At 43.8% G+C, this 19,329-nt stretch overlaps 1 protein-coding gene across 4 annotated transcripts in view; it reads left to right on the forward strand.

The window, feature by feature from the left end:
• The first annotated feature begins 11,081 nt into the window (after nt 1–11,081).
• The window catches only part of PDLIM2 (PDZ and LIM domain 2), a 142,040-nt gene continuing 133,792 nt past the window's right edge, over nt 11,082–19,329 (forward strand). The window contains exon 1 of one of the 4 annotated variants that reach the window (XM_069214042.1): nt 11,082–11,206. The gene's annotated coding sequence lies outside the window, so the exon portion shown is untranslated. Of the gene's footprint in view, nt 11,207–12,699; nt 12,840–13,175; nt 13,232–19,329 lie in introns of those variants that run through there. The other 3 variants (XM_069214043.1, XM_069214045.1, XM_069214044.1) reach the window with 3 other exon arrangements.

Genomic DNA, 19,329 nt, shown 5'->3' on the forward strand with positions numbered 1-19,329 from the left:
TGTGTAGCAGTTATAAGCAGAGGAAAATAGATTTTGATGGTCATACATATCTTAAAATTATAGATGTGTAAAAAATGATTTAAATGAATGCTTTTCACCCTAGGGTTTTAGGTGACTTCATAGACAACTTGAGCTTTGCTCTTGTTGTCTAGTTGATGTCACTCAGAACCCCAAGCTGAAAAACATCCCCGTAATTCACTGTTATCCATCTATTAATTAACATTCACTTCTTACTGACCAAGTTAGCCCTAACAGCCCCAGGGTTTGAGAAAATCAACGAGTGCCTGTCATACTTCTCAGGAGACCTCTTTGAATTTTGTTTCTCTCATGCAGTTAATAATGTTTATTATATGACTATAATAATGGATCTTCTTGTGTAGGTTGTTTGGCTTTGTGTTTAACAAGATTATTTCTTAGATAACCTATTTAGTTCCTTTCATTAAAGTCAAGAATGGGTGATGTGTAGGCGATTTTGTTTTTAGTATTTATTATGTGTGGATTTCAGTTGAGATTTCAGTGTTTTCCAAACCTTTTGAAATCTGTGCATATCAGTGTTTTTTCAGCTATCTACTCCCAAAATAGACAAAACTGTTCTTTCTAAGATGTTTCAAAACATGCCTTTGACAGTGATTTTTATAAGGCAGGCTATGTAGTGACTTACTGCTGGCAATATTTCCAATGAACCTATGTTAGACTGTTTTAAACCTATAAAGTGTGTGTATTGCACTCTCACGTACATCGCATTACCTCCCAGACTCACTTTGTCAGGACTCTCTGGTTTACAGGACTATTTGTGGATTTAAAAAGTGAGAAAACTATACTCACCTGTTTCAATAAACAAATTAATGCACACAGTTGGGGTTAATTTACCTACCTCTTACTAAATACTATGACATTGCAGGGTGGTCAGTCCTGCCAACAGTGTAATACCCTGTGAAACCTTTGAATGTTGAATTACACCAGGTTAATTTGCAGCTCTGCATTATAACACACCTGAAACTTGGTGTTTTATGCATGCTCACCACTGTTTTCGGCACTCTTTAACTTCATAATGGCGATGCTGCTGTTGTGTGGACATTCATAGCTGGCAAGTGTTCCCATGGAAAATGTCTCACTTTACTTTAGTCCTGACCTTTTAACAGGCATCACATTGTATTCTCAGACTTACAAATGTTGCTGTTAACATTGTAACTATGGGCTCAAAAACCCTGAAGTAAAGTGCAGTTAGTTAAAAAGCCAGGATTAGCTTAAGGTGTCTCACATAACAATGGGTCACCTTGCAGCTATTAATTCTGTTGGTATGTGGAAGGTATTGTGTCATCTTTTTACCACTGCCCTATGTGCACTCTTTTCACAGGTACCCGTCACTACACTTTGCACTGAAAGTTTTTAGCTTGAGAGGTTTGATAGGTGACTCACTATCAATACTGACCTGTTAGAAAGGGGGACGGATGTATCAGTTATTCTAGGTTTACATCTAAAAATGGATAGTCTAGTGATGTGTTCTCTGTTGTACCCTCCTGGTCACACCGATGCAGACTTTTGTACACTTCATCAAACATACTCCTTCTCACACACATACAGCCTTAGACCACACTGCTTTGCACACTAGCCACCACAAAACCGCACCCCATTTCCCACATACAGGTACAATATCACTCCCTGCATGTCTCACGCACACACTATCACACACATCACCCCAGGCAACATGTTACACAGACATACAACCAATCTCTCATCACATACACATTACACATTCATCATTGCACCAGCACCACACATCTTTCCAAACACTATCAAACAGCAACAACACCCTCGCTGAACACCTCGCACACCCTCGTAAAGTAAATAGTCCCTGGCCACCCTGCTGCATATTTTAGCATCTGTCGGATCCGGGTATGTTTTCTTCTGCAAGAGAGTTGTCTTGAACCTTGTGAAGAATGCTCTATGTTAGTATGACGTGTTGCTCAGCAAGAGTGGTAGGATCTTTTGATAAATTGGGGATTACCTCTAGTACTGCCCATTTTAGCGTGGGTTAGTTCTGTCTTTTCGACCAGACTATGATTGCTTGGTGGCTGCTGATTATAGTAATGGAAGCTGTTACCTGAATCCCAGAGGTGAGACTGCTTCATGGCCTGTGCCTGGTAAATCTGACCAGTACTTTACGAGTTCCAACAAGCATTTGTGGTGTGTGCTAGCATGTGCTTCTGTGTACTAGGTACATGTCAGGTGGTGTGCCCGGGTTGGGGTTACTCGTGCATAGATGTACTTCGTAAAGTTGTAGGGTGCTTACTAAAGCTAGTGGTAGCCACAGTTGACCTCTCCTTTCTCTCCTGCTTTTTGGGTTCCCCATCCCATCTGGATGTCTTTGTAAGGCCGAAGGCAGTGTCTGCCTTTGCAGCTTCTTCCCCATTGTTTTAAGTGACTGAAACGGAATCGTGTCCAGTAGGTCACAGTATGGCCGTGAAAAACCATACCTAGATCAAGGCTGGGGCCTCCAACCTGGAATGTCACACCCCCTTCGAAAGTCGAGAGCTCCCTGCTGTATGCGTCACATTTTGTTATGGTTTCATACAGCTCCCCCATATACTTGAAATTTGGGCTTGGTTTCCCGCCACTTGCTAAGTATACAAAAGCCATTGGGGTGATGTCTGGTAGCTGTGGTTATTGTACTTGCAAGGAAGAATCCATTATACACTTTGGCCCACATTTATACTTTTTGACGCAAACCAGCGCCGGCGCTGGTTTGCATCACAAATTTTTCCGCCGGCTAACGCCATTCCTACGCACCACGCGGGCGCCTTATTTAAGGAATGACGTTAGCCGGCACTGCGGACTGGTCAGAGTAAAAAAAAATGACTCAAACCAGGCAGCGCCGACGTAGGGGAAAATGGGGGCTGTGCGTCAAAAAATGATGCAAGTCAGGTGTGAGGAAAAAATCATGCCTCAAACCAGACTTGCGCCATTTTTTGACGCACAACCCCCATTGAAATGACTCCTGTCTTAACAAAGACAGGAGTCATGCCCCCTTGCCAAATGGCCATGCCCAGGGGACTTTGTCCCCTGGGCATGGTATTGGGCACAGTGGCATGTAGGGGGGCCCAAATTAGGCCCCCCTATGCCACTTTAATTTTTTTTAAAAAAAATACTTACCTCAACTTACCTGTACTTACCTGGGATGGGTCCCCCCATCCATGGGTGTCCTCCAGGGGTGGGCGAGGGTGGCAGGGGGTGTCCCTGGTGGCAGGGAAGGGCACCTCTGGACTCCTTCCATGGTCAGAGACCATGGAAGTGAGCCCACAGATCCCTTAACGCCTGCCACAACCAGGGGTCAAAAAACGGCGCACATCAGGCTGTGCGCCGTTTTTTAAGGCCCGCCCCCTCCTGTGCGTCAAAATGACGCAGGAGTATAAATAAGGCGCACAGGCCTTAAAGTAATTTTTTGGGCGGGAACGCCTACCTTGCATGTCATTAACGCAAGGCAGTTTACCACAACCAAAAAATTATGCACACAGAGGAATTTCGACATCCGTGGGCTCGGGCGTCAAAGTTTAAATATGGTGCACAGTTTGCGCCGAATGTGCATCAAACTTTTTGACGCACATTCGGCGCAAACAGAGTATAAATATGCCCCTTTGTGTTGTACTGTCTCAATGCAAGAAAGAAGTGGTTCAAGACAGCCATGAGACAGAGACCCAGGTGCTGTGATGCACGGCAGCTCTACAGTCCACTATTAACCCTGCTGTCACCAATCAAATGGGTTTGCATGCACAAAGAGGCACACAACATGCATGCCCACATTCATCCACATGCCAGACATGTACTCCATAGCAGAACAATACATCTAGACATCCATGCATACTGACCAGCAAACATGTGGTCATGCACACAGACCAACAGAGACAGGCACGTATGTAAATAGCCAACAAACTAAGGCGCGCAGGTATAGGGAGGAACAAGTGTAAAAGCACTGAAGCAGGAAGGTCAAAAGACAGACAGATACTAATTCACTAAAGCTGACAATAGGCACCCCTTCACAAACACTAAAAAATAAGTCTGGGAGAAATATGCATTATTTCCTTTGAAAAATTACAGGGAATGCAAAAACGATTATAGCAAATTATGCATGATTATGCAATATGCCAGCTTTCTCATTGTGCACTCTATTTTAAATAGGGCTCCCGGTTTTATGGTATTTATGTTTTAACATTTCCATCTGTATTTATCCATATTTATTTTTTGGTCATTTTATCTGTATTTATCCACAAAAAATAACCGCAGCTAGCATTTTTTCAAATGTATTTTTTAAATAGGCAATGCACATGAAAGTGATAGGTTTAAATAGATTTATGTAGATGGGTAAATGGGTTACTGCTTTTAACTAAAAGATCCTTTTGTTACTTGCAGTCAATACATTCGAATCCTTTTAATATAGCACAGTGAGCTATGAAGGGCCTTGTAATCCTCACGGTCTTATGTAACATATCCTACACATTGATTTACACACATATGATTTATTGTCAAATAACGTGTGATGTAAGCGCTCTGAAACCCTAAATTGGGATGAATAGCACTATAGTGGTAGGGACTGAACAAAGTCAAAAGTATGCCTCTCTTAAGTATCTGTGAAGTGATAACCTGTGTGCATTTGTTTTACCCTCAATTGCTTTTAGGTGTGTGTCTCCCCCCAGCTACCCTCATAGCTCCATGCCAGGGTATTTAAACAAAAGTAGGCCTGATGGCCCCTTAATATTGACCTTTGTTATTGGCTGAGCTATAATTGGATAAGCCATCTCCCTGCCTCCACTCGGAAAGGCTCCTCTTCTACTCGCAAACAGCAGCAAAGTTAAACATATTTATTGCCGTTTTTCTGTTTCTATTTATAAATACAGACAAAGGAAAAATATTTTTCTGTCTGTATTTATATGTAAAAATCTGTTTAAATGGAAAACCGGGAGCCTTAATTTTAAAGCGAAATGTGTTTTATGTTAATTTTTGGCACGGGAATGGATTTTACACAAAAAAAAACAAAATAATGCTTGAAGCGAACAGCAGCTACTTATATCCATTTGGTTTGCATTCTTCCCATGCTCTCACAATAGGATTGTAACCATCTCATTTAGCCTACTTAGTGTAATCTAATGTATTTTACATAAATTGTAAAGCAAAATCGTGGACATTATGCAGGGTTATGCTGGAGTTAAAGATTTTTGCCCATGCTGACTAAAATGACAGGAACATACTCATGCAGCCACAGAAAATAGTCATTCAGGCATCTGTGTCCAAAGACCACACATGCTGTCAGTCTATGGTTTCCATTGGCAGAGCAACAGGATGCTACGCCAGAGGAAACATGATGGTTTTGTGCAACATTAAATACAGTGGGTGAACTGAGAATCTGGTGGACAGGACACTCTATATCTTGTCTGACAAACTTTAACAAGGCCCTGGGCATTTTCGATCTGCCAACTGTAAGAAATTAGTTTATTTGAGGGGGGGGGGGGGGGGGGTGGCTAGCCACCTCAAGGAATATTCACAACCCTTGTCAGGATGAACCCTAAAACTCACTAAATTAACCTCAGCTCACATTCTGGTTGCTATGGCACATAGGAGACAGGCTTAGCTTTAGGACAATGTGTAAAGTATTTATGAAGTAGTCCACTAGTGACATTTAACTTCTAGGCCTCGGGTACACCTTGTACCATGCACTAGGGATTTTTAGGTAAGTTAAATATACCAATTAAGAGTATGACAATTCGACCATGTTTAAAGGGGAGCACAAGCACTTTACTACTGGTTAGCAAATGTAATGTGCAAAGTTCTAAATGTAACAAAAAGATATGGTCTATCCAAAGTTGAAAAATCTGGGTGATCATGCAGAGAAGGCAGATTTCCAATACCAACCCTGATTTATGAAACAATCTGCATGCCTCTGCACTTTCTGAAATTATGGTGCCACAATTCTCTGTGAAAAATCTAAATTAGGTATTTATGATTTTGGTATTTTCCCTTTTTATCTCTACCAAAATAATTAAATGTTTCCTTTACCATTTTGCAAAGGAGCAGATGAAAAAAGACTAATGGGCTAAACAATGTTTACCAGGCAGACTCATTATGGGTGAGCACAAAGTGCTCCGTCCATTCTGTAATCTCTCTTTGGGCTTGAAACCACGCCCATGCCACGTCAGTCACTTACATTGGATCGTGGGCTTGCCTTTTAAAATCCGCTTGCTTTCATTTGTGAAAGGCATGCATACGCCATGCCTTTCATGGTGTTTAGCCCACCTACACAGCACCGGTAAAGTACCAAAAACATACGAGGCTCAGTGTTTTCAGCCTGGAGTCCGGACTACTTTATCTATTTATTTTCCACGCGCTTTACAACGCTAATAGCTCTAACTCGAACAAATGCGAGACCTGTTGCATTGAAAATGCTTGTTTTTATTACTGTGTTTACGTTTCCATGAGAATAAGAAGGATCCCTTGAGATGTAAAGGCTCCCACCGGAGAAAACTAAGTCATTGTGGAATTTATGACCTATTTCAGTCATTGAGCACAGTGCTAACCACGTAAGCAACTGGTCCAAGCATCTGACCCGGAAGAGGACCGTGTGAAACACGAGAGTAATTTAACAGCAGTGCAATTGCAAAGGCCCAATGCACGTTACATTGGTTCAAAGGCTAGAGCTCACTCCTAGCGGACGCCGGCAGCACAGTTCTCTCGACGACCCGTCCCCACTGAAAGCTTACACATTTGCATAGCAGACTCGACGCTAATCTTTTGTGCATATGCAGTAAATGTATCAAGAATTGTGCTAAAGCGCAGTAAAGCTAAACTTTCAAATGTGCTCTACTGCTTGGAGCTGAATCTTTGCTGTATTAAATGCCTAAAATGATCAAATAGAATTAATTAAGTGTCCGGCACAATATGATGTAGGTCTAAACCGACCTGCAAGAAACCGAATATTGATAGGGAACTGAAGCGGTGGCCGGTAATAATGTAATTGGGTAAGTTCTAGAGAGCACTATATTGATTTGTTTTACTGCTTATTTACGGTACACATTTACAGTTCGAGGCACGAAGACACAATACCTTTTTTGGTCAATTGTTGAAGCCAGAATTAGACTTAGTTCGTTGGCAACGCCAAGGCGCATCCACTCTAATGCTGCCGTCTGTTTGTGTGTCTCATCTCTTCCTGATGTGTTTTGCTGTGGTGCCAAGTTGGACGGTTTTATCCTCGTCCTTCCTTTCTTTACTGAATCCCCTCACTCTGAAGCAGTTTTGTTAGTGCATTACAAATATCAGCTCACATGGATGAGGGTGCTCAGTGATGAATGTGTCGAGGGATGGGTGTATTAAGTGAAGTATCTGGAGTTGGGTGACAGCCCTGGGTGTTGTACCTGGAGATGGGTGATGTAAGTGGTGTTGGTGACTTATTTGATGATGATGATGATGATATATATATATATATATATATATATATATATATATATATATATATATATATATATATATATATTGGTGGATGCACTGTGTGATGTATCTGGAGGTGGTAATTGAACTGTGAGGTTTATCTGGAGATGAGTGATGGTGTTTGTGGCTTATTGGATGACTTATTTGGAGATGGTTGATTGCAATGGGTGATGTGTCTACAGGTGGATTGATGCACTAGGGGATATCACTGGTGATGGTGACTTATTGGATGATGTATCTGGAGATGAGTGGCTGTACTGTGTGGGATATCTGGAGGTAATTGAACTGTGTGATGTATCAGAGGTAGTGATTGAACTGTGTGATGTATCTTGTGTCGGTGACTCACAGGGTGATGTACCTGAAGATGGGTGATATTACTGGTGTTGGTGGCTTATTGGATAACTCATTGGTAGGTGTGTGGCTGCAATGGATGATGTATTTATAGGTGGATCACTGCACTAGGGGGTATAACTGGTATTGGTGACTTATTGGATGATGTATCTGGAGATGGATGGCTGTAATGGATGATGTTTCTGTTGGTGATTGAAATGGATGATATATCTGGAGGTGGTTGACTTACTAGGTAATATCAATCAATCAATGTTTGTAAAGCGCGGCTACGCACCCATGAGGGTCTCAAGGTGCTGGGGGGAGGGGAGGGGCGGGGCCTCATCCGAAGAGCCACGTCTTGAGGTTCTTCCTGAAGATGGTGAGTGACGGGCTTTGTCTGAGGTGCAGGGGGAGGTTGTTCCAGCTCTATGCTGCAGGTGAAAGATCGTCCACCGGCGGTGGGTTTTTTGGATGCGAGGGACGGTGGCCAGGGCCATCTGGGTGCTGCGGAGGGATCTTGAGGAGGTGTGGAAGGAGACGCAGTGGTTCAGGTATGCTCGTCCTGCATTGTGTATGGACTTGTATGTGTGGGTGAGAAGCTTGAAGGTGATTCGCTTCTCGATCACTAGCCAATGGAGGGTCCTCACACATCTAGAGATGGATAAATCAATTGGGGAATTATCTGGACATGGAGGAGTACACTAGACTGTTTATTTGTAGATGGGGCAGTGGGGGTGCCAGCATTCGACAGAATCATAAAATGTGCATCTAATACTCAAGTTCTCTCATCTATCACTCTGCCAAACCCTGCATCCCATAACATGGTAATTACACATCAGTGGTTATCTTGCACAACATGAACACTTCATACATTCGCTCAAAATAAAAACAACTATACACCCTAAACAATATTGTTTGCCACCAGGCATGTCAGTACCCCACATATGTGTAGTAAGAGCTGTATACATTTCACAATGCAATCCAATTATTAAATCAGGGCTACAAGTCCCAGAATTCAAAGAAAAATCATCAGCCAGATGAGCTGCTCATGCATGGGTCAAGAAAACCTAGAATTGTAGGGACAGGAGCAAGTAGTTAGGAATATCCCTGTATCATCCGCTCCTTCATATGCACTGAGTCCTCAAGGCCTTAACATTTGCAGCTTCATGGTATCCATTAGTGAGGAGGGTTCTAATCAGTAAAGAGTAATTACTCTTGGCCTCCACCACACCAGTCTTCAAGAGTGATTAAGCAACCTTCCTTCAGATTAATTCAAAAGGCCAGGGCACTCATATAAAATAAGATAAGAGTCTGTACAGTTAGGTTCTTGGTCTTCGGAAAACCAATATATAATCCAAACAGAGTTAAAGTTCAGTGTCTTTATTCTTCTGCGAGGTTTTCATACACGTTCATCACATCAGAAAGATTCTATATGTGGTCATCACAACAACATCCAACAGCCAACACGTGTTTCGTCTCCGAGAAATTAATCTCATTGACTTCCTCAGGGCAAAATATAAGTGAGGTGTTAACATGAATAGATGGCTTATCCTAATCAAGTAAAACTCTTCAAGATAATGTACGATCAATAGAGAAAGAGTATTGGGAATCACGTGACGGGGGCAAAACACTATTATCCCCGAGTCTTCGTGAGGGAGTACTGATAAGTCAGCACGTATGGATCCAAAATCTTTTACGGTGCGATCTATAAACAAAACAGTTCTTTTGGGTAAATTCTTGTGTTGGGGGTGCTGTGTCTTGCTCCCCGATAATTAAGCTAATTTCTGTATGTAGAGAAAAAGGACGTGTAAGCCCTCCGTCTCATCTAGAGGTATAAGGTATAGAAGAGACACAGAGTAATGTCTCAGGAGTGTGTGTGAAACTCCTCGGCATGACGGGGATTCCTTCAGATTATCTCTCGTTAAAAGTGATCAAAAACCCACTGTATCATATGGTCCCTAACCTATGTTGTTTTCGCTATTTAGCCTAATGCATTCTGGGAGTTGTAGCTCTGGCTCACTTCATTGATTCAACTAAACGGACACACCTCAAGACAATGATCTGTAAAAGAGAGGTCCATGGCCAGTGTACTGTGTTGTTTAATGGAGTCATCTGGTCCCCTTACCTCTAAATGAGTCACTCTTGGGAAAATTACAAAAATTACAAAGACTGGTCTCCTGAGGCCATAGTGGATGTGGAGGTATTATTACTGTGTAACAAAGCTGGAGACTGTGATGTACAGACCCACCTGGTTAAGCTTATCTACAGAAGTTCCTCTGCTGCATGATCACAAGATAGTGACACACGGTTGTGACTAACATTCACACTGACTCGTGGTGGGTACATCTGGGATCCACGCACTTCTGATTTCATCCTCAAGTTACTCATGATGTCCTGACACACATTGTGCTTCTGAGCAAGCAAGCCAGTTTTGTTTTTCTTCAGCCTGATTCAGAGCTCTCAGTTCCATATGAAAATAACTTATCCAACCCACAGTTTTTTTTTCTTTGCATGTTGGTACCTCTAGTCTTGCTTTTACCAGTGAACAGCTAAGGCTACAAGACCCAACAGCAAACTTTAAAAAAAATTGACGGCTGGTTTACTATTCATGCATGGACCTGGAGAACAAGAGAGCTCCTCATAGTTTCTTCACAAAGCCATCTTGGAGTACGTCATCTAGTATGTCTGCATTTAATGTCCTTTTACAGGCCTTTGTGAATTAGTCCTAAAACATCTAAAATTGTACTATTTGGGGAATTATTCAAACATAATGAATACAGATTGAAAGGTCTGTGCCCCTTTGCACTTTTACTAGTAGGGGTTTGAAGTCTCAGGCCTAGTCCAAAAAGACTTGTAAGAATGCACCTGTGGTTTTACTTCCCATAGCTGGCAAGTTTTCCAAGTCCATGTGTGACTAGGTAGTCCAATCCCTTTTTTTGTTAGAGCTCTCGAATTTATAGTCCTGGTTATGTACTCTGTTTAGTAAGACTACAAGTCCCAGAAGTCTCAGGAAAAAAACAGGACTGGTCAAACCGGTCACCCACACTCCTGGGAAACTTGACACCCATGACTTTCTATATTCGTAACGACTTTTGTGAATCTACCCTTGTGTGTGTATAGGGTGCGAGGAGGTTTGCACTGAGTGATTTGTCCGAGTAGCCGCACTGAGGAACGAATGTGCTGAATCTGTTCTCGGACTGACAACCAGCTGCGTGTGCAGGAGGAGCTTCGCCCTAGGGATGTCATCAGCCAACCTCCCTGTGTTCTGGGAATTGTAGTCATAGCTGCTACGTTTTAACTAATTAACTAACACACCTGCTGACTGCGTGATAGCAGTGTGAGCGATCTAACGAGTTGTGTCAGAAAAGCCCAGGACTCGAGAGGACTTCGATTCCATAGAACAGTGAGTGAGGGGTGGGTGAATCCTGGGTCTGGAGACAGGAAATGTGGGTATAACAAGGCCTCGGTGTGGAGTCAGCAGTACCTTGGGACAGGTTGTGGAGGCATAAACACGATATAGGAGCGAGTACACCTTGATTGGCGCCTACTGCAACCCGAGTCTCACTCCCTTGTAGGTGGTTCGGTGAATTTCCGAGTCGATTCATGGTATGCGTGCGACCGAGCCCAGTCCTGGGCTAGAACCGCACTCTGCCCTCCGTAGCCGGTGCTTGACACTGCCCGCCTCATACAGGGGTTGTCACTGCCCTCCGTAGCCGGCGTTTGACACTGTGTTAGGGTGACCAGACGTCCCGGAGTTTCCCGGACAGTCCCGGTTTTTAGAGGACTGTCCCGGTGTCCCGACGCTTCTCTTAATTTTAAACAAATGTCCCAGTTTTTGGGACAAAGGTCAGATTATTACATAAATGTCCCGGTTTTGGGGGACAAAGGTCAGATTATCTAGGAAAGCATATGCTCTCCTTTAACAGACGCCTACAAAGTATGCAATAATTAAAGTAATTGTTCTGTTACTGTTAGGCAACACAGTCCCCTGTCTGCACCCAGCAGAGACGGAGTGGGGAGCAGAGAGACGTGCGTTGGTGGGGGGTGCAGGGTGGGAGGTCAAGCCATAGCTAATTCTATGTGTAGTCTTGTAAGTGTGTTTGTGTGTGTGTATATATATATATATATATATATATATATATATATATATAGCTATATATAAACACACATTCACAAAGCTACGCAAAAAAACGGGACAGGCCAAGTGAGTGTAAAGTCTTTACTCTTTCTTTTATGTCTGACCTGTCCCGGTTTTTGCTCCTCAAAATTGGGTCACCCTACACTGTCCACCTCATACAGGTGTTGTCACTGCCCTCCATAGCCGGCGCTTGACACTGCCCACCTCATACAGATGTTGTCACTGCCCTCCGTGGCCGGCGCTTGACACTGCCCACCTCATACTGCCCTCCATAGCCGGCGCTGACACTGCTACCTCACACAGGGGCTGTCATTGCCCTCCATAGCCGGCGCTGACACTGCCCACCTCACACAGGGGCTGTCACTGCCCTCAGCACTCAGAAGCCGACACTGCCCACCTCACACAGGGGTCGTCACTTTCCTCAGTAGCCTGGCACTGCGCACTAGAGCTCAGTTTTGCCGACCAGTGCCCGAGACTGTCCTCAGAAGGCGGCAGCACGTGGCACTGCCCTCCAGAACCAACTACTACCTCTGTCCATCGGAACGAGCACGTGACAGCGCCAACCAGCGAGTGCTTTCAACTGCCCACCTGACACAGCAACTCCTACTACCCTGCGGAGCCGGCTCCCGACTCTACCCTCTCGTTTCAGCACTCGATACTGCCCCCAGCGCCTGCCATGCACGCGCCTCGCCCTGCCCCCTGCGTGAGGTGTCAAACGAAGGGTTTTGGGGTGAGGCGCAAGCAGAGACAGGCGACAGAGGGAAGTGAGACAAGTGGGGAGTGCCGGCCGGGTGGGAGGTCCCGGGGAGGGTGTGTCTCTGCACCCCCGGGGCAGGGCAGGCGCCGCTCGCTATTCCTGCCTCGGCTGTTCTGGCGCCCAGGCTGCTGCAGGACACCGGTGAGTGCCTGGTGCGGGCGCGAGCAGCCCCGGGGAGGGTCTCGGTGACAGGCCGGCGGCGCTGGGGCAGAGTCACTCACACCAGCGCAGCTCCCCTCCAGAGGCCGGTATCACTGACAGAGAGGGTCACGTGTAGGCCGGTGCCGTTGGAAAGTACATAGGGCGAGCCCTGCGTGTTCGCGCCTTTATGTATGTGTATGTGTGCGTGATGTGAAGGCTCATTTGAGCACAATGCAAATTCCTGGCATTGGTATCTGGGGTACTGCTTTGTAAACAGAACAATTGGGTTCTGTCTGAAGGTCACGTGATATCCCGTCAGCTGCACTGTATTTCTGTAGGTGAGCCCGCAACACTCTGCTCTAGTCAACACACGAGACATTGCAAAGGCTGTGGTGAGTTTGGGAGGTTTTTCTGTGGAGATGGACAGTGGTTGTGAGTTTCTGCTTTAATGAAAATATGTTCGTCACTATTGGTCTAAATGTGACCTTAATCTGCGGTAAACTTGATATCAAGTTTTTTTAGTTTGTTTTCTTTTGTAGTGGACAGGTTCTGTTTTGTAGACTTTGGGAGTTATGGTGAAGTGACTCGATGTGTGCTTATGAGTCTCTTTTCGTGGTGAGCATGCCTGCCTCTTCTATGGGCAGCCTGTGAAAGTCTAAGGAGACTTAGTGAGTTTTTGCAGTGGTGATTTTGCAAGCTTCTTGGGTGAGTTTCTGTAATGAGGTTGTGTATTCTGCTGTGGTGATCGTGTGAATTCTGTTTATCAACCTCTGCTGTTGCTGGCTTGTGTGAGCCTTTTCTATGACGAGCTTCTGCTGTTTTCAGCTTTTGAACTTCTGTGGTGAGCTTCTATCCGTTAAGCCCGTGAGCTTTGTTCTCTGGCAAGCTTCTGCTATAATGAGCTATTGCTTGATGTGGTCAATTTGCGAACGTTTGTTGTGGTAAGCTTGTGAGCTTCTTGCCTGGTGAGTTTTTGCTACGATGAGCTGTTTTATCTCGTGAGCTTTTGCTTTGGTGAATTTGTGGACGTTTGCTGTGGAGAGATTGTGACTGTGGAGAGATTCTTCTGCAGTGACCTTCTGTGCCGAGTTGGGCAGCTTGTGAAATTATGCTGTGGAGATCATGTGATGGTCTCCAGAAAAGACCTCGCGAGCTTCTGGTACGGTGAACTTGTGAGCTATTGCTCTGTTCAGTCCCCGTCTATTGACGAGCAAGGTAGTGCACCATTCTCCTAAGATCCCTTTACGAGACTTTTAAGAGTTCAACATATAGAGATGACCTGACTCATCTATAAGAATTTATAAACATATATATATTATGCTGTGTCCTTGTGTGAGCTGTACGAGCGAAAGGCAGTATTGCCCGGACCACGAGTCAAGCAGAATTATTGTTTGAAATGCCACTTTTAGGTTAGAAACCTCATGCTGTAGTAAATAACAAAATAAACACGTCTAGCACGTGCTATAATTTCTAAGGTGAATAGGACTTTTATTAACATGCACAAAAAAATATCAGCTCAATAAAGTATTTACATACAAAACAGCAGGATGGTGCTTTCTGAAACTGGACATTACAAGAAAACGTTCCAGTAGCCTTTGCATGCTAGAATCTACCCTTTGTAAATGACACTAAGCCCTTCTGAAGAAGAGAAACTGTCGAGCGCTTGTGAACTTATGTAATGGTGAAATTTAGAGGTTTTTCTACTGTGAGCTTCTTTCTCATGTGGTGAACTTGTGGGTGCAGTTCTCTCGTGGTGAGCTTTAGTCTTAGTCTTTCATCAGTTGTGAGCATCTGCTCTGATAACCTATAGTGTTCTTCTACGGTGCTTGTGAGCTATGGTGCACTTGTGAACATTTTCTGTTTTGTTGTGAGCTTCAGTGCTGTGGTGTTAGGTAATGTTCTGCTGAAAGCTTGCGCTATGATGAGCTTATGATCTTTTTCTATGGCAAAATTAAGAGCCTCTGCATTGGTGAGCTTGTGGGCCGCTATGGAGAGTTTTTTTCTATGGTGAGATTCTGCTCTGGTGAACTTCTGCTACCATGAGCCTAAAAGCTGTCACCATGTCGAGTTTGAGCACTTCATCTTTGGTGACCTTCATCTATGCTTGCTTGTGATTGTCTACTACTGTGTTCTTGCGAGTCTCTGTTGTGGTTATAAACCTCTGCTCTGATGAACTTCTGCTACCATAAACCTGAGAACCTTTTCAGTTGTGAGCTCGTTATTTTTTGTTATCTGGAGCTTGTGAATGTCTACTATGGTGACCTTGCGTTTGCTGTGGTGTGCGTGTGAGATTCTGTTTGAGCTTCTGCTGCGGGTAGTTCCTTATCTGCTGATCGTTTAGATGATAAGGTTTTGCCCTGGTCCTATTGTGCGTTAGGTTAGTATTGATGTTATCTGCTGTCTTACACAGCAGTCTACCGTCACAAGTGTCTCCTTCATAATTGATTGCAAGCACCACACATAACGACGGTGGGCACTTTGGTTTGGTGAGAGATGAGTTTTGAGATTTTTCCTGAATATATAGTAATTCTCTTAGGTGTAAATGATAAATTCAAGGTTAAAAACAGCCACCATGTAGTTTTCCTTCATTATTTCCGGGTTACGAATACAGCCTGGATCGGCTGCCAGGTTGCGGTGGGCATGAGATGAGGTTTTGACACCGAGTGTATTGGCTGCTTTGCTCACAATGCAAATACTTTTTGGATACGGCTGATTAATATGAATGGAATCAATGGCCCTGAAGAAGTTCTGTTGTATGGACGGAACACATTGGCTGTTTTTGTAGTGAATGTTTGCCTATTGTAAAAAGAAAAGAAATAAAGAGAAGATTTGAAATGGATTGATATCAATAAATGGGACTTTTTAATATTGTTTAGGGTGGTGCACTTTGAGTAACTGATTTGGTCGCAGTTTTCTTTTTTAGGATTGCACCTTGGCAGCAGGTGTTTGAATGTGTGCACACTTCATCAAATTGGCAATTTCTATTGAATTGTAAATACACATTAGGCGATAGGGGTTAGGTGCATGGAATTGTAGCCCGCTGCCTTTCTTTCGTATGATATTGATCAATGTAAGGTTGTTCCATGGCTGAAAAGGAGCTACCTTCAGCTGTCTGATTACTGAACTTTTAAGGCATAGCATGTGGCACAGCACAGTGCAGGATTTGACGGACTGTGCATTGGTGTTTGAATACTTATGTGGCTGTACTGAAGCAAAACCACATGGGAGACCCACTTATGCGCTAGTCACATGAAGATCTCCAGATACGATGAGAGAAATGCTGCCTGTAACATGGGGAAAAGTCAGCAGGGGTCCCATTAACCTGATCGGTTTGAGGGGAAAACAAGGTCTGTTTTAGTGCTGTGAGCACATGCCCTGATTACTTTCTCCTAATCTTCATTCCACTGAGTCTTAGATTTTGCCACCTCAGTCCTTGCATACATGTCGAAGTGGAGACGGATGAGGAGGTAGGAAATCTTCGTTGATGTGTAGTCCCAGGTTCTTGACCAGCTGAGCCAAAAGTGGACAATGACCCTGGTGGCATGAACAGATCATCAAAGGTCAGGCGATAACAGCAGTGGTGACCCATAAGGAAACTGGGTTACACCCACATCAAGAAATGTTTAAAACATCTCAAAGTTTAACTTTAAAAAAGTAATTTTCGTGGGAGAAATATACTCCCAACATCTACGTTTCGAAGGATAATTCTCCTGTAGATCGTAAGATATGAGGGAATTCTGCTGCAAAACCTTTTTTTTTTTGACGAAATATTGCTGGCTGGCACGTTTATGTGAATTTGACAAATATTGCAACTTCTTACAATTGCAACATTTTCAACTCAGAATAACTTTACAGTGAGATTTTGGATGATTTCATTTTAAGCCAGTTTGTGGCTGTGTATTGAGCTGTGGCTGGGCAGCAAAGGCCAAAGTCAGATGAGGATCTTCGTTTTATATTAATTGGGTGTCGTTAACATAACTGTAGTGTAAAGTATGAGTTGGACCAATGGGACTAGATGAATATTAAAGAACACCTGTGGGTAGAACCCGAGAGACACTAAAAACACACTCACTCGATGTAGGAGACCTGAACTTGGCTATCACGATGTTCTACTTGCTATTGGTCAAACAGTGCTCTCTGTTCAAGAGACCCCCAGACTGCATTCAGCCATTATGCAGCAATTAAAGTTGATAATTTTAGGCGCGTATTTACTCCTTTAACAGAGCATGAATATATTTTCACCCTAAGCGCTAGCTTCAAACCTTTCCGGCCATACCAACGATCCGCTGATGGAATTATATGAATATGCATCACTGAGCTTCCTGACTGTAGGAAGTGTCTCTAGGCAGGCCCACTGGAATTATGTGTGAATGGAGGATCAATGTATGCAGCAGGTTGTCTAAATTATGTGCCTGGAAAGGCAAATCATGCAGCACAATGAGCATAGTTTATGGCATTATGTGCTACGTTGTCATTTTAACACAAACCAGTACTGAACAGAAGTTTGACCTCAGTACAACAATTATCACCTATAAAGACCACTTAACCTTTGCCAAATGTCGGCTGCTATGCTACACAGTGTGTGGCATGTTTTAAGTAACATTTGAACTAAAACAGTTTTTTTTTAAATCCACAAGTTATGCTGCAGATTGAGAAACGTGGCCAATTCGATCCACCTATCTATGTGCAAAACCCCAGTCAGTCTATAAAACATGCTCACAGTAACTACTACGTACTCAGTTATAGAAAAGGCCACTGGAATGATGCAATGTTTATGAAGTTTTCCACATAACTATGGGTATGCCGCATTTGCCACAGAGTACATCATCTGCTGCATAATCTGCAGATTTCAGGAGAAAAAAATAGTTTCTAGCACAAAGGGATGGAACTGTGACTAAACCGGCAGCAACACGCTAGAGGGCCCATTGCAAAGATTGCCTGGCCCTCATTCTGTTGCTTATTTTTGTATCTGCGTGTCAACGTGTTACTGATGAGGTGAAACTTTTGCCGAGACAGTGCGAACTTGTATTTATAACACAAAATGTACCCATTATGCCGCATAATTTGCCTTTTCATGCGCCATAGTTTCGTCAACTCTTCTTCATAATTTGGTCCTCCCCCTGCTGCATAATTTAAGTGGCTTTGGTTATAGCCAAAGTGGTGGGATTTATTTTCTTTCGCCTGGGCCCATTGGTGATGTGTTCAAAAGTTTCATGCAGAGCCCATGGTGCAGAGCCGCTGAAGCTTCACGAGTTGTGGGTGTGAAAGTTGTGGGTGTGAAAGTTAAACCTCTGGATGATGTATGTCTTGCGATCTTGCCTATTCATTATTTATTTTTTTAAGCGTAACACATCCCGTGTCTTTCGTCACCCATCTAAACGCTGCCCTCGGGGCAGCCACTCATGAAAGGTGGCTGCCCTGCCTTCCTGCTTCTAGGAAAAGGGCAGTGTAACGTGACGTCATCAATTGTAGTTCAATACACACGGTTGAGAGCCCATGATTTGGAGAACGCGGACCCTCTCAGACTCTGGAGAACTCGCGTGATTTCTACAACTCTGGGTAGACCGAAGGGTTTTGCTTCGAAGGTTTCAAAGCTGGAACAGGCGGCTGCTACTTCCGTTTCACTCATTTCTCATCTCCGATATGAAACCTCGGAGAAGCCGCCAGTGCTGCAGAGGCGCCGAGGCCTAGCTGCTGCTTCCGGTCCCCTGCGGTCCGAATGCACAGGCTGCGAGCTTTCCATCATCACGTCGCAGGACGTCGTGCAGTCTGAGGGCATACCAGAGGACTTCTGTTGGGATGCGAAGGGTGAAGTCACAGGGCTCTTGGGCAGAGACGTTTTAGGGCGTGGGCAACTGGCCAGGGCCCCCACCTTCTATCGCTCCCCTGGGGAAATGAACCTTTATTCTATGTGACCGCTGTCTATCCTTTTTTCTATATAACCGCGCCTTACCTCTCTGCCTACCCCTGCATCGGACTATGTCGTCTAGACTGTCATCTTGCGGATTTTTGGGGTCCCGGCCAAGACATATTTCGTCATATTGAGTTTGACCCCTTTAAAGATTAACATTATTATTTAGTATTGTTTGTCATTATGCGAGCTTGAATTAACAGGAGGAAGATGGTAATAAAATTAAAAGTTGTTTGATACATGGGCCCCAAAATATGTTTTGTACGGAACTCCCAACATCCTTAAGATGACACTGGTTTTGGAATTATGGTTTATAACCACTTTCTCTAAATTTGGCATTTTAAAAGATATAAACCATTCTAGTAGTGATCTAGTGGGTTAGCCGGTAACTGTGGAATGAGAAGAGATGACTTTTAACCATGGTCTTGCCATTTGGCTAAACTGTGTGCTCTTGGGCAATCACTTTTTGAATGTACTCACCTGCTGTAATTGTTGATAAACTTGGGAGTCTTTTGAATAATAAAAAATCTCCTGTTTAGTTTGTGGTTACAATAAAAACTGCATTGGATTTTACCTCGG

This window comes from Pleurodeles waltl, chromosome 11, assembly GCF_031143425.1.
Source record: "Pleurodeles waltl isolate 20211129_DDA chromosome 11, aPleWal1.hap1.20221129, whole genome shotgun sequence".
Classification (NCBI taxonomy): Eukaryota; Metazoa; Chordata; class Amphibia; order Caudata; family Salamandridae; genus Pleurodeles; species Pleurodeles waltl.